We start from the raw sequence: 22,131 nt of genomic DNA on the forward strand, positions 1-22,131 counted from the left end.
GTGTGTGTGTGTGTGATCTCTTGTTAGACTACCTCAATGTCATCAGTAAATTTTGCTCTGTCCTCCATCTATCTAATTCCCACTGGATATGAAAACGCTGAGACGTTCAGCTGAGGGCCAGAGATATTTATACAAATATATTCAGATAAGTCTCGTTTAAAAAAAAATGTAAATATGGAGAGATTCCTTCCAAAATCGTGATTGTTGGCATGAAAGTAAAGCACATTATGGGATAGTATAAAAGTTATGAATCATCTTAAGGCATTTCATTTCAGAATACCCACGTTATTATGGACAGAAATGTACCGCAATTAGTAATATACTGACAGGGAGAAAGGTAAATTATCTGCATTTAGGACCTTAAAAGGTGTTAAAACATATTTTAGTTGCCTGGAAATGGCCTTTGGATCATTATTTTCCACCTAGTTTGACGTAATACGTCTACATAAAACTTGATGTGGAGAAGGGACTCAGGAGGACGAGTTCAACCACAGCGCTTCGGAAAAGAAGCTTTTGTAAACTGACAGCCCTGGCCCGTGCTCCTGCTCATTGTGCAGCTAAGATGAAGGCCTGAGGTAGACAAACCTGCAGTTTTATAGGTATGATATAAGATTGGCCAGGACCACTCCAAATCTATCATCATATTTTAATGGATATATATATATATATACATATATTATACTGAAACACCTCTCAGTATAAAACAAAACAACCAGCACAAACTACAGCCTCAAAAATGACCATGAAGTTGAATCAACATTCCTCTAAAACAGTTTCAACAAAAATTTAACATTATAACCTTCATGGGGTTATTGTGGTGCTGTTGTATCAGACTACATTAGATTTAGCTAGGTGGACCTTATAAACTGGCAACTGTGTATGTATGTATATGCCTAAATACTGTATCTAACAAGTGTAACTAACAGGCTGTAATTGAGGATTATTTTCATTATCAATGAATCTGTCTATTATTTTAATCATTAATTGATAAATGTTGAGTCTATAAAATGACAGAAAATAGTGGAAAATGTGCATCACAAGCCCAAGGTGACGTCTTCAGAGTTTTTTTTTTGTTGTTGTTGCTTTCTTATTTTTCTTTGAGCAACAGTCGCAAAACCCAAAGATATTTAATTCACAACGATTTAAAAGTAAAGCAGGAAATCCTCACATTTGAGAAGCTGGAACCAGACAATCTTTGTCATTCTTCCTTGATAAATGACTTGAATGATAAACCCATTATCAGAATTGTCGATGATTAATTTTATGTCAGTCAACTAATTGATTAATCAACTAATTGTTTCCGCACTAGAGTATATATATATATATATATATATATATATATTGTTAAATAGCAAAATGTCATGGCTACTGCAGAAAATTTGAAAACATGGCCTACTTTCCACCTAGCGTCCCCGCAGCCTGGCCCTGTCTTTTTGTCCCCCATCAGTGTGCTCAGTTTCCCCAGTCTGTGTTAACAGGATGGTGATAAGTAAAACCTGGATGGCAAAATTTCAAATTGTTCCACAGTCCCAGTCACCCTTGTGGCATTGTCACAACTCAGCCTCTCCACCGTTCCTATACTTGATTTCTATTTTTGCAGTGTCTTCACAACGCTCTCTGTTTTAATTGTACATATTAGATGTCTTATCTTGTAAATCACATGAATGATGACGTAAAACACAAGTAGGGAGTAATTGGAAAACTGCCACCCTTCAAAAATGTGGATGCTTGGCACCCCTGCCCAGGTGTTTCACGTCAGTAGCTAATAAAGAGTCAGACCAATCCCCCTGTGTGACATCAGTGCTGACCTTCCAATCTCACATGTCCTAAACTACCAAACTAAATGACTTAACAAAACAATATACTACATATATCAAGGCATGCCTTTTGTGTACTGTTTATACTGTACATGTATGCAATAGTGCTGATATATTGAGGTATCATAATACTACAGAGATACTTTGTAATGACCGGCATCTGTCCACTCTTAAATTAACACATTCCAGCGTTAACTGTAAAATCTGTATGCTGTTTCACCACAGCTGGATGTCATGTCTCGTACTTTATTCTTTGGTGTCCTTTTTCTCATTCGAGCATTTTATAGTTTCACAACTTTTATGTGTTTTCAAGTCAGAAATCAGCTGCTTTTGACAGCTTTGTGTCTTTTTTTGCTGCTTAAATTGTTACCCTGGGACTGATGTTGGCAAACTTTCCCCAGAGTGGACACTGGCAGGTTGTAGAGTTGCAGATATACAGAGTTAAAGATACTGTACATACCCTTATTTTATATCTATAAAAACAGGTTTGTAGAGAACAGTGCTGCACATAAACACGCTCGCAAGCACATCAACACACGTGAAAATGACACTTGGCAACGGCACAACACTTTTAAACAGACAGTGTTTGCACAAATATGTACATGCACACACAAACACAGACATGTATGCAACAAGATGCACTTACACACATGCAGATACACGTACAGTCTGCACACATACAGAGGCATGCATGCTGTACATGAACCCACTCACACTCCCAGTTGGTTTCTACTCTCTTCACCAAACCAAACACTGTAATTTATCTCCATCTCTCTCTCAGTCCGACCTCAGGCCGTTAAAGGTTTCCCGTTCGGTTTGCGGTGGGCAGAAATGTCAGAGCTGTGGATTCCAGCGCCAGGCAGCGAGGCTGCTATGTGGTAGCAGATTGCTATGCTATATATGTTATGTTTCTGTCTGTGGGGTGCTGTTTTTTTAGGCAGCATGTGTGTATGTTGAAGCGAAGGCTGCCTGGGCGTGATGATCTGATCTGAGCTGAGCTGAGCTGAGCTGAAGGATTCTAGCAAGAACAGAAGAAGTTTTCCCACCTGTGAGGTTTTCTTTGGGAACAAATGCTACTAGACTTTTAAAAATCTCATATTTGTAACATCAACAGCAAAAAAAAACACTTAAGCACATACATATCGAAGGATATTACAGATTTGTTTTGTGTCTTAGTTGCAAATCTGATCACACAGTGGCCTGGGAAAAGAATGGAGTATCATTTTTAGACATTTAAAAGAAAAATACACCTTAAACTACACACTTAGATTGACAAATGAATCTCACGACAGGGTCCATATAGTAGCTGTTCTGATCATATCACAAATCTTCATCAGCAGATGGAGTTTGGAGTTACACAAAACTTATATCAGAGACACCACCAAAAATGGTCTGCCAGTAGACAAAAATAGTTTACAGTAGATTACACGAGAAGTATACAGGGAAGGGGGTGTCGAGTAGTCTAAGAGTTGTGTGGATTGATGGATTTGTCGAAATCAAAGGGAACCAGTTCCATGACAATTGACGGACAACTAAAATACTCCGGAAAACCTTCACTAAACACTGGCGGTGTGGATTACTCTCGAACCCAGAGGATGTGACATCATGTCCAGATGTTTCCAGCAGCAACACTGGAGCTCAGAATCGAAGAGCCGAGGCTCAAGCTGCCATTTTGCACTTAGCAATCGTACAGGGAGGAATCCATAACGGAAGAGGAAACTCATTCTTCACCTACTAGAAGAGAAAATAGACCAGAATCCAATGCAAATGATGTATGTTATGTATACAGTATGTTAAGTGATGGGAGCAACTTTCCCTTTTGTCTAATTTAGAAAAACCGCAAGGCTCACTCACTCACGTTGCAGTTGGCTATGGACAATACTAGCTGTGGGTTTGATGATGAAAAATATGACAATGCATACACTTCAGAAAGTATTGAATAATGAAAATGTTTCAGTCTAGGTCAGTTGGTGTTGACAGTCGGCTGAAATTATTTAGCGCTATTTTCTTTCTACCGATAGTTCCTACATGAAACTGCTCACAGCAAGGTCGGTGGATTATCTTGAGTAACCGGGTCATGATTTCTGGAAAGAGACGTTGCTGTTGAGTTTTTCAAATGGAGTTTTTTGGCACTTTGAGCAGCCGAGCGCAATCTAGTCCCATTATATTCAAAAAAGGCAGACATCTCTACGGCCGATATCTCCAAAACTCTGCAACTCGCACCAAAACTATCTAGATGGATAAATAGCACTACAGGTAAGAGGAAAAATATTTATTTTTGATTTTGGGGTGAACTGTCCCTTTAAGTCCTCAGATCCAGTTGCTGCCATAAAGATTTTGAGATTTTTGTGACTGACCGATAAGGTCATTTGTGCGTCGCCCGAGGGAGACATACCAGTAAATAAACAAAATAACACCTGGGATCGACAGACCATTGAAGACTGACATGTTGTCACAGCAAACTTTGGTGGGCAGAAGGCAGGATTAGGAGCAGTAGATTGCGGTGTTACTGGAAAGCTGCTAGGTGGATGTGTATGACTGGGTGAATGTAAACTTTCCCCAAATGAAAAAAATAGAAGCAGACTGTTGAGTCTGTTAACACGAATGTGTAACTTTAACATTTAGTTGTATTTGGCTTCCAAGGAAAGGATGCTGCCCCATCTGTTTGTCTTTTCTCTTAATTTTTCTTCACTGTCATTCAGATTTTTTTCTCCCCATATGTCCATTCCTCTCTCTCTCTCCTCTCCTCTCCTCTCCTCTCCTCTCCTCTCCTCTCCTCTCCTCCTCCTGTTTCTCAGATGCTTCTCAGGGCCAGAGGAGTTATATTTAGCTCTTCTCTCTTCCTCTCATTTCTCTCCCTCTGTTTCTGTGTTTTGCCCCTGCAAAGATGGCTTCATTAGCCATAGACCTCAGCATGAAAACACAGACACACACACACACACACACACACACACACACACACACACACACACACACACACACACACACACACTGGGGAATGGAAGGGGATAGAGTCTGTTACATAAGAGCCTCTCTTATATAATTTGATGCATATTTGATGCTGAATGGTGCAGTGGCACTGCGAGGTGTGTGCGTGTGTGTGTGTGGGTGTGTGTGGGTGTGTGGGTGTGTGTGTGGGTGGGTGTGTGTGTGTGTGTTTAGAGGAGGAAAGCCAGATTTTTACAGTTTGGCCTCTCCTTGCCCTCCCTGAGCTGTTGCGTCACAGGGAAAGTTAAAGGTGAACAGGCAGTCAGAACTAGAATAGTGTGTGTGTGTGTGTGTGTGTGTGTGTGTGTGTGTGTGTGTAAATACTGAATCTACAAAATACTGAAATATCTACCTGATGTTGAGTTGCAATCTTGTTTTCCAAAATCTCAATTTCTTCTTCCAACTTGTCTGTTTCTCTTTGATCTCCACTTCCTCCTCTGTGATCGATACACATTTAATAACAGGAATCAATGAAGGTTAATGGCTTTTACCTGGATTTACCTCATCAGCGTATTTCATCAAAAGTGCCCCTAGTGTCACTCAGGTTACAGTATCATAATGGAGCACATGCAGTAAGAAGGAATTCAACTTTCTGCTGACTTGCACAGCTACAGCTGCTTTAAGGAATTGTTTGAAATACATATACCATACTTTTATATATTAACATCATTCTGTTATATTGTCTGGCATAATTAGTTATTAGGAAAGGTGTGGTATCTACTTTAAAGGCAGTAGTCTGTGCAGTATGTTAGTCTAGTGTATAATGCTGCAATCGCATTACTTTACAGTAAGACATTGTTACTATATACTATATACATACTGTTCAGATGAACCTCTTTTAAGGGGCGCTGCAGCAATTCAGTGTTTCACTTCCATAAATTTCTTAAGAGATAGATTAAAAAAGGAACTGTCAAAATCAAAGCAGCAGAGCCTGAAATATCCTGACTTTTAGTCTCAAATATAGGTCAAGCCCCTTAACCGCTGGATCCTACATTACCAATAATGCAACTCAATAAGGCTTTTTTTTCATTAGGTGCTTCCTGTCTGGTAAATGCCCATGTCGTTTCTCTCAAAAGAAGAAATAACAGATGACATGGTTATTTTTTCAAACTTAGTTAGCAGTTACGCAATGTGTAAAATTGGTTGAATGACCCTTTCACCTCTTTTTTTTTATCAACAAAAAGAGCCCTCTTGTTTTATGCTGCCTTCAAGTCATGTGGGAAATATAAGATCTAGGAGCAGAGTACACATGAACAAGCCAACATGCAACTCAGAAAGTGAGAATTTATTGGTGCAAAGTATGTATTTATTTAAGACCATAAAAAGCATGTGCTTTGTGAGAATCGAATGTAGATTATGTCTGCTGTGGACTTAAGTCATTACTATTTATTGATCAGGTGGCCTTTGGCCTTGGTTCAGCACCTTTAGACCCCCAAATTGTGATAGTTCCAGCATTTAAAGAGCTGTCCAGTTGTCAAGTAAATGTATGTAAGACTATTGTATTTTATTTTCAAATCCTGCATGAATTATATAGAAAGTGTGTCATATTTAAGTTTTAAGATTTTCGATTCATTTGGTTTTAATTGTAATGTATCAAACAAATATTACATTGTCAGTTTATTAGTTTTGGAAATCTCTTGGTTTCCGCAGGGTTGAGAAACTGTGTAACACACACAGTTGTGTAACACAAGTATTGTAGAGAGTAGTGTCACTAATAAGGAAAGAGTCATTTTTCCATTAAAAACCCAACACTGCTTATTTGGATGCACTGAAGTACTAATGTCGAATAGGTGAACTAGTTTAAATTTAGCTGCCTAATTTGGCTCTATATTCTGCTCTGTAAAGGGCAGCAGTGGCAGTTTACAGCTTATAGAAGCAGGCTTGGCACTCTCAGGTCGCTGGTTCAACTCCCAACCATGCAGCTGTTACCTCCCAGCAGTGCAGAGCTGTGGTTATACTGGGCAGCTCCCAGGTGGGAATGTGTGGAATTCCCCCTTGGAGAAATAAAGGCTGAAATATAAAAGCGTTCCCACGGTGCCTTAATGAAGATTTCCCGACATGCCTCACGTTTTCCCGGTGCCTGGATCCCAAATCCCAGTTCTGGTGGCTAACAACCTGTTTTGTTTTTGTCGGGAAGCAGAGGGTGACTCGTCAGCTTCTGACTAGCACTCCTTTATTTGTTTGTTTTTTCCTTCTTTAATTTCCCGAGGGGGAAGTAAGTCATAGCGAGGTCGGATTCTGCCTAACAGAAGCAGCTGAAATGGAAAAGAATAAGTAAAATTGAGCTACTACTAAAGTCTGAGAAGAATCCCACAAAAATTTAGGATGACAACTCAAGTTGCTTTAGTAGAATCTACATACAGGATGTACATGTATGGAAATCACAAGCTAAACATCTAAAGAGAGAAAGAACAGAGTGATTGAGTTTTGAAAGATCATCACCTCTATCAGAGTTAGACTTGGAGGATAAAGCAAATTGGATGTGTTTCTTTTATAATGTTGACTTATGTAGAGTAGATTACAGTATGTTTTATTTGTGGCCCATGTTTTACCCGACCAACAGATTTAACTAACAACTCACAATTATATATTATTATATATTACAAACAGAGAAAAGCAGAAAACTCTCATATTTGAGAAGCTGGAACCAGCGAATGTTTGCCATTATTAGTTAATATATGACTTAAACGATTAATCACTTAACACTATCATAATAGTATTACTATTCACCAGTATCAGCATTGAAAAGCAATATTATTTTTTACTTATTTTGGAATTATCACATGACATTGATTAGAACTGTCACATTATTATCAACATAAAAATGTCATGGGCGTAAAAAAATCGGGCATGTCTATAAAGCGGAACTTTTTATAATGTTGCATTTGTATTAGTACTCTTACAAAACTGCACAATATTGCATATATAACATGTGGGAAAATATTGGATATAACTATCATTAGTGCAACAGAATCTTTTTAAATAAAAATATAAATAATGACCAAATACGATAATTGAAACACTAATCTATTTTTACTAACCACAGAAGGTAATTGAGTACTGTATTCCTTTACTCTTCCATTGAATTGCACAGTATACAAAAACACACTATCTTGTTACTGTGTGTGATCGTGTGTGTGTGTGTGTGTGTGTGTGTGTGTGTGTGTGCGTGTCTGGCAGGTTGTCACACAATTGAAAGTTGTGTGAATCCAGCCATGTACTGTCCTGACCATCAGATACCATCCGACAGCCAGCTAGCCGTGCTATCTGAGCTAATTTCCTACTTAACAGGAAGGCTGCCCTTCTGGTGACATTGGTGTAACGCTGGAATCACACACACACACACACACACACACACCCCACATTGTGCAGTCGCTGCCAGATAATGAGGTTGCATAACAGTTAAACTCTTCCCTGTGTTGTTAATATCGATTAGCCCGCTCCGTCTGACGTACAACAGACACACACAGGGCGCTTAGTTGCCAGTCCATCAGCTGGCAGATCAATCAGAGCCTAATGAGATAAACGAGCTCACTAATTAGTTAACGAACCACTGGCTGACTGACTGACACAAGCACACACAGAGCCAGCCTGGCAGCTTCTCTTCCTGTCAGCTCAGGGGAAGAGAGAGCAAGAGTGCCTTGACAAAATGCAGTTCAGCACATCTAATCTGATCTTTAAAAGCATAATTTTGACAAACAAAAACTTAACTGAAAGTGCCATCATGATGTTCCCATTTTAGATTTTATCCGAGCTAGTTAGCGAGCGAGTTATGACTTTAAATGTCTCCATTTGAAACAACATAGAATGTAGGTTTTTTGCTGCACTTTTCTCCACCAGAATAAGTTATAATACTGATACACATATACAAAATGTTTTTATTTGCTCTTAATGTGACTTTCTATTGCTGTTTTGCAGCTATTGCCGTAAGTGTCTTTATCAGTATCATCACAACAAATTCCTCTGCGCTTCAAACCCAAGATACTGTTATTATCATCAGTTTTTAGCTCGTGCTGATTTACAGAATGAAGTACAGTCAGATCTTTCTAAATGCAAACAGTACTAAGAATAAAGCTTGAAATGGGTTTTAAATATGAATTTATTTGTTTTTTGTAGACCCTCAGTTGGCACACTTTAAACATAAAGACAGTACGTGCACACATTCAATCCTGGTTACCTTAATGAATTAGTTCAACATTTGGATAAATACACTTATTTGCTTTCTTTCTGAGAGTTTAATGAGCAGATTGATACCAGTCTCATGTCTGTGTGTTTAGTATGGAGCTGGAGATTGGAGGCAATTAGCCTAGCTTAGCATAAAAACTGGAAGCAGGGGAAAACCACCAGGCTGGCTCCGTCCGTAACTATTACTTAAAGAAAAACAGTTTATCCATCTGCCCATTACTTCTTTGCAGCTTCTCTGGCTATAGCCTGGGTTGCCAGATATGGTTGGTTAGCAGATGTTAATATAGGTCTCTGTGAAGGTGTAATGGTACCAAACCTATATTAATTAGTCAGCTTTAGAGGTATTGGCAGGTGTATTTATTTCACTTTGGACAAAGCCAAGCTAGGTGATGGAATGAAAGTGAATAAGTGTATTTCCCAAAATGTTTCCAAACTATTCCTTTAACACAAACTTGACAAAATGTCATTAGAATGGAGTAATTTAACAGCTCCTTCCCAGTTGATAGATTTCAATTCCTGCTTTCTACTTGGTGATTCTCAAGACAGAGTTAACAACATCTTCCTCCTATATTTCCAATATCTCAGCTCGCCGTCCCTTTCACAGGTACACGAAAGAGCTCTGCACTCTTAAACACATGGATGAATACATGTAAATGGAACCCAAATCATCTTTATAATGGATGAAAGCTTTCACGCTTAGAATTTGCTGAAAAAAGCATCAGGGAATTGGCCCTGAATGTACCAGTTCAATTCAATTCAATTTTATTTATACAGCGCCAATTCATAACAGACGTTATCTCATTGCACTTTTCCTATAGAGCAGGTCTAGACCGTACTCTTTATAATATTATTTACAGAGACTCAACAAATCCAGGGTATGTTGAAAAAAGATTTTCAGCAGTTTGAGTAATAGTATCCTTTCCTGTAGAGGCTTTTTATTCAAAACGGTGATTCTGATCTGGATTTTTATGCCAGATCAACACTGCTAAATATCAATATTGGTTAAGTTACTCTACAGATGCCAACAGTCATTTGGAGTACCATTCTTTTCAGCGTGTATTTTGCAGGTAAAACAATAAAAATGACCAGCAGATTTAGGCCAGTGGGTTAGTTTGTCTCAGTCAGCGGTGATTGACAGTTCTGCCCTCCTAATCCCACTGCTATTTAACATAGACCTTGATTGTGAGTGTTGGTGTGTGTGTGTGTGTGTGTGTGTGTGTGTGTGTGCATGTGCTGGCATAGTTTGCTTGTGTAACACTAAACTGGATACCCCAGTGGCTTCTGTGAAAAGGACACATAGCTGGAGCATCTGTGGGGACAGCCCCGAATAATTTTAGCTTTGTGGGGCAAGCCTGGGCCGAATGACACACACAGAAACAAATAGCTGAACAGACATACAGAAATACAAACAAATAGACAAACAGACAAATGGCTGTCATTAAGGTTCAAACAAAATGGATGCAGACTCTCATATTGCCGATATTCATGGATTAAAGCTGCTAATATTAATATTACATGATGTGAAAATATGTTCAAATTTGACACACAGAATTTTTAAACATTGCATGTATTTACTGTTTAAGCCAGACCCTCCTCATATTAGGATTCAGATTCATAAAAGCTTTATTGTTCATTAATAATAAAGCGATCTGAAATGTGTATTTGATGTGGCTAATGTATAAGTTAAAAAAAAAGAAAAACACGCATTACACAGGAAAAACAAAATAAATATGTCATATTCTGTTGACTTGGCTTTGTTCTGCCACCAGAGGCACAAAATGCCTAATCTGGCCCATATATGACTGCCAGAGTTGGCTACGTTTTGGGCTGATGTAGGCTGATATTTAAGAGGACTTTGGCCAACTTTGGGCCACGTTTGGTAACCAAAATTTGTCTGAGATATGGACATGCCTCTGTTAGTCAGTTGCCCACTGAATATGGGCCAACTCTGGAACATATTTGGTGCTCTAGAAGAAAAATATAGACTATCACCAGACTTATGCCTTATACAAAAAACTTCAAACTTTCATTATTACTATAATAAGGTCTGTTTTCAGGGGCCTACACTGCTAGCTAAGGACATGATGTTAGCATCCAACATGAGGCTTTGAAAGCATGCCAATAGCTGGGACTCACGTGGTTTGTTGTTACATGCCAACTAAATTCTTTTACCTTGTTAAAAATGAGGAGGTAGCTAGTACAGCTAGAGACAGCAATTTTTCTTTGAATATTGACAGAAAACCACAGGAACGTTTAGCTTTACACTGAAGAAAGTAACCCTTTATTCGAGTTACAAAAGCTAATCCAACAGCAAAAACTAACTAGTTTTAGCAAAATTACAATCTTCATCTTTCTCTTCTTTGTCCTTATTTGCTCCTCCTATGTTTATTAATACATGGTTTCTATTACGGCAGCATGTCACAGGTGTTACTTCTCTGATGCAGAAATAAGGTATGTGGGATGATTTGAGTTTGTGTTGATTTTCTGTAATTAAAGTCGAGGATAACCTTTCTGTTTTGAGGTTTGACTCGTTAACTTTAATGAACAGAAGTTTGGGGTAAACACTGTGTTTTTTGTAATCAGCAATCAGGTTTGTGGTAACCTTTTAAGAGCTGACGTCATCCACTGTTGTTAGCTGTACCTGTGCAGCTGGCCACTGCTGTGTGTGTGTGTGTGTGTGTGTGTGTGTGTGTGTGTTAGAGAGGCAGGCAGCAGTCTCTTTAATGAGGGTGAACTTGAAGGTTTGTACTTAGTCTTCACTTGGCCTGCTGGGAAGGTTGCTGGCATACGGGTATGTGTGTGTGTGTGTGTCTGTGTGTGTCACCATTGTTATGAGTGGGGAGACCCCTATATGCACTGCAAGACTTCTATTATTGAACACCACCTTTTTAAGGTAGTTGAGTGGAGTGTGTGTGTCTCTGTGCAAGTGTGTGTGTGTGTGTGTGTGTGTGCGCGCATTGTACCACCCCCAGGGGGCGACAGGTGCCACAGGCAACATGAAACCCTGTAGCATGACATAGTGTGAGAGACAAAGAGAGAGGGTGTGAAGTGATGGGAGAGGGAGAAAGTGAGAGTGAAAAGAAGAGAGAAAAACTGAGGAGAGAGAGGGCAGGTAAGAGAAGGAGATACTTCACATGGCCAAAAGTATGTGGACACCCAAACATTACATCCCTATATAAAATCTCATTCCGAAACCATTGGCATTAATCTGCTGCTATAACAGCCTGCACTCTCTTGGGAATACTTTCCACCAGGTGTTTCTACCTGGCTGCAGGGAAATGCTCCCATTCAGCCAAAAGAGCATTAGCGAGGACCAACACTCATGTTGGGTGATCAGGTCTGGCTCACAGTCGGCATTCCAGTTCATCCCAAAGGTGTTGGATGGGGTTGATGGGCTCTGTGCAGGCCAGTCAAGTTCTTTCACACCAAACTGGGGAAAAGCATGTCTTTGTGTGGGGCATTGTCATGTTGAAACAGGAAAGGGTCCTTCCCCAAACTGTTGACACAAAGTTGGAAGCAAACCATTGTCTAAAATATCATTCTATGCTGTAGCATTAATATTTCCTTTCATTGGAACTAAGGGGCCTAGAGTAAAGCTACCAGGGGTAGCTTGGACAGGGGTGTGAACAAACTTTTGGCCATGTAGTGTAGAAGGGTTGACAAAATGACAGATAGAGATAGAGTTTGACTCAGAGATAGTGGACGAGAGAGGAAGGGAGAGAAAGACAGGGAAGCAGAGATAGACAAATAGACAGAGATAGTTTTCACTGCTGGAATTAGGGACAGCTGGCCTGTGTGTGTGTGTGTGTGTGTGTGTGTGTGTGTGTGTGTGTGTATGTTGGCATGGTTTGATTGTATAACACTCAACTGGGTCTCCCTGTGGCTTAGAAGCTAAAGTGGTCCCACTCTCGTTCTGTCTCTCTCTCATTTCAATTCAATGAAGCTCTATCGGCATGACGTTTTGATAAAAGAACATGCTAAAGCGTAAAAACAGAGTGAAGTGCTTGGGAGATGACTGGTAGTCTACAATGTAGACAATCAGGAAAGGCCCAAAGTTTAACTAATGGAATATAATTGCAATTGAAATCACAGCATTGGTCAGAAATAATTTTATTTGCTTATTTCTCAATATGTGTAACTATGGAGAAATGCTTGATTTAATTACAGATCTTATATCTATCAATGTCCAGTTTAAAAGAGACACCGCCTCCACAGCTTAAGGTTTTGTTAAGGTCCCCATGGGTGTTGTGTAAAGAAACACCTTGTTTTACTGTAGGACCATGGCGTGTTTCCCATGGTGCTTTGCTGCAGGGAAACTCTGCTGTGGAAAGAACAGCCCTTGCATTTTTTCTGCTCCGCTTCCAGAGCTACTGGCTGCTCTCTGTTGTCTATAGAGGTGTGTGTGTGTGTGTGTGTGTGTGTGTGTGTGTGCGTGTGTGAGTTTTTGTGAATGTTTGTATAATATTTTATGGGCAAGCTTGGAGGCACTCACAGTTGTGTGTTCCCATGCATTTTAAGTGTGTGTAAATTTGTGTGTGTGTAACACTCCACATGTGGGCACTTGCAGGCATTATCAGTTGTTTGCATGTAGGTATGTGTACATGTGGGTACATTCATGTGTGTATGCGTACTTGTGTGTGCTTGTCCGTTAACCAGTGAATTGCTACTTTATAATAAGGAAGAAAACACTGACAGAGAGACATTTAAAGAGGGAAACAGATGGAAAAAGATTGAAATATAGATAAGGAAAGGAAAAATTAGGAAAAGCAAAATGAATGAAGAAGAGTTAGGACAGAAAAAGGCATTTCGAGGGTAGAGGATGAGAGACTGACAGAATAAAATACACAAGAAAGAAAAAAGTAAAAAAAAACACTGAAACACAAGGCCCAGACAAAGGGAGACAGAAATAAAACACTTTCTGGAAGACAGAAAGTAAAACGTCAGGGAGACAAAGACCGAGACAGAGCTCGGCTGGGGACGAGGATGAGACGCTTCTAGCCATATTTAATCATGAAATATTAATGCAGTAAAGATGGAATACAGGAAATTAATATTCCCCATTAACAAAGAAGAAGAGCGAGTAGGGGCTTGTAACGGCTACAAAAGACAAACGGCCTCCATTCAGCAGTTAGATTACGGGATCCAAATCACGTCACGCTCTACATCCTCCATCTTAACCTGAACTCATCTGTTCCATAAACACTACACATCCATAGCATCTTCCCCTTTTACTGTCTGTTATTTTGTTAAAGGTCATAATCCAGTAGTTTCTTATTTTTATTATCCTTACTGCTAAGTGCTCATTGCAGTGTAGTTTCAGCATGACACCTCCCTTAATAAAACAGCGGGGTCGGGACAATGACATTTTCTATGGATTCAGTTTGAATTTGGTGGTGCTGTTTTCGTTGTTACTGTTGTTAACTTCCTTACTGACCAGTTTCTCTTCCCCTGTTTACTCCAAACACTGTGAAAAAATGTATTCACCGTTTGTTTGTGTCACAGTGAACATCACATGGTGAACGCAGAAGTTGCAAGTGGGTGGGATTAAGAATAGGGATGTCATCAAAAGTGCGGATGAGATAGATGCAGCTATACAGGAGTCAAAGTAGAGAAATAAATTGGTATATTTCTTATATCAAAGTGAGAAATATTAACTGCTGCTGAGAACGGCTTTGCAACTTCAGTATCAACCAAAAATAACATCGTGGGATGGATACGTCACTTTACAGGACTGTAAAATTTGAGCACTTAACAACGTTAAAACAATGAATATTTTGTTAGCATTCAACAACATATTGTATAAATCTTATGCTGAGTTCTCATCATATTTTACAGATCATAAATATGAGCAGCAGAGTGGGAAAATAACAGGCATATAAGCCTCCTAGTTGTATTTTTGAGTAGGAGATATGAGGAATTTCTGCTCCTGCTTAGCAAAAACTGGAGATGTGTCGACAAACTTTTGGCAAAATGGCTATAAAGCCACTGTCGCTAGCTTGTTATATCTCGTATAACTTGTTAAGGACCTACTACAAATATGTAATATGGTAAAAATAGATCATTTAGGCTGCATTGATTAATGAGGGGTGACCATACTGAAAAATGAAATGTAAAGTTGTATCAACACAAAGTTTTTGAATTATTCCCATTTTGCCTACATGATTCGAACACGGCATGACAACATTAGGTCCTGGGGGGTGTCAAAGCCTTACGGGAGCTTTAGTTGTTGATGTTGTTAACACTAATCACACTATCTTGTTAAAATGATGATGTGTTCCAGTGCCTTAGGCTTTGTATCCATCTAACACTGACAGTTGACGTTTCTTTCTTCCTTGATCCCTCCTTCCCTGCCTTTCTTTCTCTCCTTCTTTTCCCTCGCTCCATCCTCATGGTGAGTGATCCTAAGGAGGATTATATATTTTCAGACTGAGAGCAATCCAGATATGATCAAGTATTTATGTAAGCCGCACTCTCACGGCTCAGATACATACAGAGCCCTCAACTCAACAGCTGTTTCATAACCAGCAGTTGCTACTATCTGTGTGTGTGTGTGTGTGTGTGTGTGTGTGTGTAAACATTTACGAGTCTGCGTTGTGTGATCGTTTATAATCAAAATTTCAAAAACATAAATTGTTTGCTAGTTCATTTTAATTTTATATTATGCGAAATTAAACATTAGAATGACTATAGATAGCAGGCTTTACATGTACATAATTCATACATCTGTGTGTGTATGTATGTGTGGCAATACATAATACATAGTGTATACATCAGTGTTAAACCAGGCGCAGGCTGGCATTGTGCTGAGGTTTGCAAATACCGTGCATTGTGTGACACACACACAAACAAAACATGTACACACACACAGAAAATACATCCCAACACTGACCTGAGGTTGGTCCACTGTGCATGCATGAATATATGAAATGAATATCAAATGCATTGATGTTTAGTATTCTCAATGTGACAGGCCCCAGTTTCAGTGACACACACACACACACACACACACACACACACACACACAACAGAGAGAGACACTGGGAGCGAGACTGAAAAAGTGAGTGTAGTGTATACACACAGATATCTTCTGTAAGTGTGCGGATACTTTTGTGATCACATTGTGTGTGTCCATGATTGTGTTTTGTGCATGCAGTATCGTGTGTACAGTCTCATACCTCTACGTGTGTGTTTGTATTATGTATGTATTAATTGTTGCATGTGTGTGGTTTCATATTGTGTCTGTACATTTATACCTGCACAATACTGTATGTGATTTAATATATAAATATGTATGTGTATTTTACAGGTCTTAAAGGTAAACTGTGGCGTTTTCTACCTCTAGGTGCTCTGTGGAGCAGTTTACTTATGAGTAGGTCCATATTTTGTGTCTGGTGCACACACACGAGGACGCACATGAAACGATACACAGTCCTGCCAATGGTTTCACACTATTCTTATGACGTACAGTTGGCGGAAACACAGCAATGCGCCAACAAAGGAAGGGAAGAAGAAGACTGCAAGCTAGTAAACATGGATGTAAACCATGCAGGACTTAAAACATTTCTTGTTTACAAGAAAACTCCACAGGGTACCTTTAAGGGTACCTGAGAACCTGACCTAAACCAGGTTTCAGGTGCAGTTCAGTTTTGATTCAGGTTTTTACTAAAATTGCAGGTCTGTGCAAACCTTTTATTGGACATGACAAGATGCAACAGTCCGATAAGATCAGCAACATATGCTCCATCTTTAGTCAAATTCACAAAAACACTATGCAGAACTATGTCAGATGCGGCATGATCATGTTGTGGATTGTTTCTGTTACTTTAAGGGCGTTGCATTTTGGAAAGCAGGGGACATACTGGCTACTAGGTTTTACTCTGTTCTATCCTGGTGCAGTCAATTTCACTACTGGCCTTTATACAGTATATGTACAGTGCAGTGTTTAAGCAGTAGGACAGTGAGACATTTTGTGTTGTGCCGGCTCTTGCTGGCTGTACTCTGCACATTGTATTTTGTTAATGAAACCGTAACAATGAGGTTAAAGTGCTGATTCCAGCTTAATTTTGAAGGTGTTTACTTCCACATTAGATGAACGGTGTAGGAATTTCTATATCGAGACTACAATTTTAGGGGACACAAAGTAAGTGGACAAGTTATTTGATGTCAGATCCTTTTGCAGACAGTGAATGTCTGAAGTCTCTGACCCACAGACTTCAGCAGACACCTGATACCTTCCATAGTGGTGCTCTACCAGGCTCACTTCCTACTTGTTTCAGGGTCTTCAGCAGGTGAAACATGGGCTGAGGTCATGTGACTGACTTGGCCGGTCAGGAGTATTCAACAGATTGGCTATTAAAAACTCCTTGTAGTTGCTTTGTGTATATTTTTAAAATCATTATCCTACAACTACATTGTCCTTAAATTGGGGGACTATGCATAAAAAGGGCAACATGTTCCAAACTAAGCCACTGTTTTTGGACTTCGGTCTGTTCGGCTGTATGTGGTTTTTGTATAACAGACGGGTCCATCTTGGGTTTAGGTTTGCTAGTCCTTTTTGTTTAAAAATCTTTATACCCGTTAAGATCTCTGGCATATATGACAGAATAGTTGTTTTATTCATGTCTTTATTTGTTTAACTATATATTTGTTTGTTTGTGTGTTAAAAATACAGCAGTTTAAAGGATACATATTCTGAACACTGTAATATATACACAAACATACTGTACAAACACTAAATACACACATGCACACATACATTTGACTCCCTTTTCAAGTCTCAATGCATGTATGTATTAAGGTTTTCTTCTTATATGTTGTGCATATACAGTATATGTATATACAGTATAAGTGTATGTGTGTGCAAGTATGTCCTTGCAAAAGTGCCGTATGTGTTGGCCCAGTGCCTCCCCCCCAGCCGGGGCCCCTCCATCTATTTCTGGCTCTGCGTCACGCCTGGGCTTTACTCCTGTGGCAAGAGGAGTGTTTCTCTAGGGCTCCCACTCTGCTATATACACACATACACATACACACACACACACATACACCTTCCGACAGACACACACACATGCCTGCCCAGTGAACAAGTGAGCACACTCAGATGTAAACACACAGAGTGACGGACGGATGGATGAATGGATGGCTGCTGACGAACTGGACATAATGGGAGTTTAAACTTTAGGGTGTGTGTGTGTGTGTGTGTGTGTGTGTGTGTGTGTGTGACACTGAGAGAGAGAGAGAGAGAGAGAAGTGTGTGTGAGAGGGTCGGCTGGTCGGTGTGTCTGTTACCGTGGCGATGGAAGGAGGGAGTGTGAACACAGAGGAATGTTTTCGGTGATAGAGAGGGAGAGCCGGCCAGGTTGGTCTATCTATCTATCTATCTATCTATCTATCTATCTATCTATCTATCTATCTATCTATCTATCTATCTATCTATCTATCTATCTATCTATCTATCTATCTATCTATCTATCTATCTATCTTTACTTATGTATGGAGTTTTTCTTTTTTCTTTGCGATGCTTTCTTTTTCTAAGTGTTTCTCTGTTATGGGAGTGCTTTCCTGTCTCTCTCTCTCTCTCTCTCTCTCTCTCTCTCTCTCTCTCTCTCTCTGTGTGTGTGTGTTATTGCGTGTGTTTGTGTCTGTTGCAACCAAGCAGGGGGGATGTCCTCGACCACTGTTGTTGTGGCAATGCAGCAGCCGTGAATGACAGCGTGTGGTAATCACGTGTGTGTGTGTGTGTGTGTGTGTGTGTGTGTGTGTGTGTGTGTTTTTGTGTGTGTGACAAGGGTAGCTGTGACAAAAGCTACTTAATCAGAAATCTGCCTTTATCTATCTATCTATCTATCTATCTATCTATCTATCTATCTATCTATCTATCTATCTATCTATCTATCTATCTATCTATCTATCTATCTATCTATCTATCTATCTATCTATCTATCTGTCATCCCTCATCCCTCATCCCCCTCTACTCTCTCTCAGGGTGCTGTTGTTAATAGACACACCACGCACACACAGCCTGTTTATACCTGGCATTAACATGCTTCTTGGGTGATCTGATCACAAGTGGACAGCTTCAAGTTCACACCTGGCATTAGAATGCGTCTCCACATGCGTCTCGAGTGACCACTTGACCACATAGTCAGCTAGCGTTAATAGGACTGCTAGCTGCATGGCTAACTGAGCTAACTAGCTAACGTGGTTACTTGAGCAACAAGTAACGCTATCTGTCCATTGGGAAACTCGGTAAATAACTGAGAGTTGAAGCAGAGCAAGACGGCATGTTTCGTGCGTACTTCATCCACGAGAATCTATTTTGCCTGTTGTTTCGCACTTTAATATGACACCATTGGTGCGTGAATGAGTACGTACTTCCACCATTGCGGCCCAGACCACCTCCGAATGTGGTCTGAGCAATTGGATCTCAATGCGTCCTCAATGCGTCTTGGGTGCATTCACACCCGTACTTAGAGCTGCCCACTTGTGATTGGATCAACCAGGACGCATGCTAATGCCAGGTGTAAACAGGGCCACATACACACATACACACACACACTGGACAGCTGACTGTCTCACACAGTGGTGTCAGTTCCCTTCATTAACTAAGGGGTGCCACCGCAACACACACACACACACACACACACACACACACACACACACACACACACACACACACACACAGGGTGTTGGTTGTCTCGAGCCTTGAGAACAGTGATTTACAAGAAAACAGGTTGAACTGTGTGTAAGTGCGTGTGTGTGTGTGTGTGTGTGTGTGTGTGTGTGTGTGTGTGTGTGTGTTTGGATTTATGTTCCATATAAACCTTGCTGCTGGGACCTCCCTTGTATAACAAGTTACTCTAGTACACAACACAAACACAGAAATACAGTCTGTCAGAGCAAAGAGGTGCTATTACAGTGACCTTGAGAGCGACTCCTTGTCGTCTTTTTTCTTTTGTTGTACTCTACGTTTACTTTTCATTTCATTCCTTCACTACTTTTTGCCTTTTCTACTTTTCAATTTTTAATCTTTCTTCCGGCCTTTTCTTCACTTTGCTTCTCCTTTCACCCCGCCAATCCTCTCCTCTCCTAATTTCTTTCCTCTTCTCATCTCCTCTATCCTCGTCTTTCATCTCATTTCTTTCCTTGTATCCTGTCGTTCTCTTTCTTTATATATTCTCCTCTCTCTGTTTGTTTCTCTCTCTGTAAAATGTGTCAGTCCTGTGAATGACATAACCTCTGACCTTTGGAAATACTTTTATTTTGAAATTTGCCTGATCCAGTTTCAGATCTTTTGTGTCTATTAATCCTTATTAATATGCTGACTTACTTTTACTTTTAAGCTATCAAAATAGGCTTTTACTTTAATACACATACCATAATAGTTCAAGTCGGTCTGGATTTTGGGACAGACAGAGAGAAAGAGACAGTGGAAAAGATGCAGCTGTCTGTTGTTTTTTTTTCCATAAAAGACTGACAGACAGTTCAGTAAATTCTGTAGATGGAAAGACGAATAAAGGGACAGATAGACACAAACATAAGATGGGCTGTGAGGCAGACAGACAGATTGGGAAGCAAGAAGACAGACAGGCAGGCAGACAGAGAGTCAAACAAAAACAGAGGCAGGCAGACAGACAAGTTGACATTCAGACGGACAGGTAAACAAATAGCAAAAGACAGACAGACAAAAAAAACAGACAGGAAGACAGGCAGACAAATGGAAAAAGACAGACAACTGTATATGAAAGCAGCCCAAAACAGCCAGACAGCTATACATGCAGGTAATAAAACAGTCAAACATTGAGACAGACTGATAAGGCTGATATACAAATAGATGTCTGACAGACAAGCGGACAGAGAGACCAATAGACTGACAAACAGACAATCAGTTCCTCCAGTCCTAGAAAGGAGCGTAGGAAGTCCTGCAGATCCGCCAAGTGTGTTAAACCATTTTTCCATTCACAAATTCTCAGACAGTGAAGTGTGCTGCTTCTGCCCTGGTATGTGCACGTGTGCTTTTGCTGTGCACGGTTGTGCGTTTTTGTGTGTGTACATGCATGCGCTGTGTGATGCTCTGGAGTCGGGTGAGTAGGCGATGTGTGTCTGAAGCCACAGTTGATCGCTTTACTTAGAGATAACACTGTTCATTTAAATGGCATTTGTTTTGTTTTTTTTGGAGATCTTGCCTCCCAGAAAGATGCTGTTATGCATCATGAAGAGCTAGCAGAGGCTCCAAATAACAGTCTAATGAAGCAAGGGGAAACTAGATTAGCACTAAGTGCTATAGCTAACAATGTACTGATGAGGGTTAAATCCAGAGAACACATTTGTTTCATGTTTCAGCCCATTTACTAGAAAAAGACTTTACATTACTGCAAACAACTTTCCAAAGAACTGTATTCTGTGGTGTCCATTTCCCAGCTTCCAGGCAGGCCCCTATTCATTTGTGTGCAGTATGAAAATCATCCTGCAGAGACAGCTAGTCCATCACAGTGAACATCACACACTATCTGCCTTTATTTTTGTGCATGTCGTTGCTGTTGCTTGGTAAAGTCTATCTGGCAGGAGAAACCCTCTGCTGCACAGGAAGTGGCATGTTGGCTATTTTGAATAAACATACAATACTGGAGACAGGGTTAGCATGCAACTTATGCAACTTTTCTTTTTGTCAAAGTACTTTTTCCAAGGTCAAGAATGAAATTTCTTTTTTTCATGGTTTTGTCTATTTTTTCTATTAATGCAATATCATAGTGCCAATGCAATTGTCCCGTTGGGACTTTACAGTAGAAGTTTGTAAACAAGCCAACAGTTTATCCAAATTATCTAAACCACTTTATTTGGAGGTCAAACTGAAAGTGAGTGCACCTGGAATATCAGTATAATCCCTCATTGCACAGGAAAACTGTGTGCACAACTACCAACAAGAAAAATAGGTCTGTGTTTAACAAGTAAGTGGGTCTGGAAGCTGTGATGGGTGTTTACAATGAAAGTTAATAATAATTTTACCGTTTGCCTTAATTTTTCCTTCCAAATACCTTTGGCTAACCTGGGGGTTTAATTACAACCTGTCTGATCTGGCTGCTTGTGTTTCTTGCTCCGTCTGACTTCTTTTAATTGCTGTTGCTGCATTAGCAGATCTTAACAA

At 39.9% G+C, this 22,131-nt stretch overlaps 1 protein-coding gene across 5 annotated transcripts in view; it reads left to right on the forward strand.

Moving 5' to 3' along the window:
• hivep2a (HIVEP zinc finger 2a) overlaps positions 1-22,131 on the forward strand; it is a 118,972-nt gene that overhangs the window by 31,643 nt on the left and 65,198 nt on the right. Inside the window, exon 1 of one of the 5 annotated variants that reach the window (XM_044169043.1) lies at positions 18,041-18,345. The exons of the other annotated variants lie outside the window; for them this stretch is intronic. The gene's annotated coding sequence lies outside the window, so the exon portion shown is untranslated. Of the gene's footprint in view, positions 1-18,040; positions 18,346-22,131 lie in introns of those variants that run through there. 5 annotated transcript variants of the gene reach the window in all.

This window comes from Siniperca chuatsi, linkage group LG16 (genome assembly GCF_020085105.1).
Source record: "Siniperca chuatsi isolate FFG_IHB_CAS linkage group LG16, ASM2008510v1, whole genome shotgun sequence".
In the NCBI taxonomy this organism is placed as follows: domain Eukaryota; kingdom Metazoa; phylum Chordata; class Actinopteri; order Centrarchiformes; family Sinipercidae; genus Siniperca; species Siniperca chuatsi.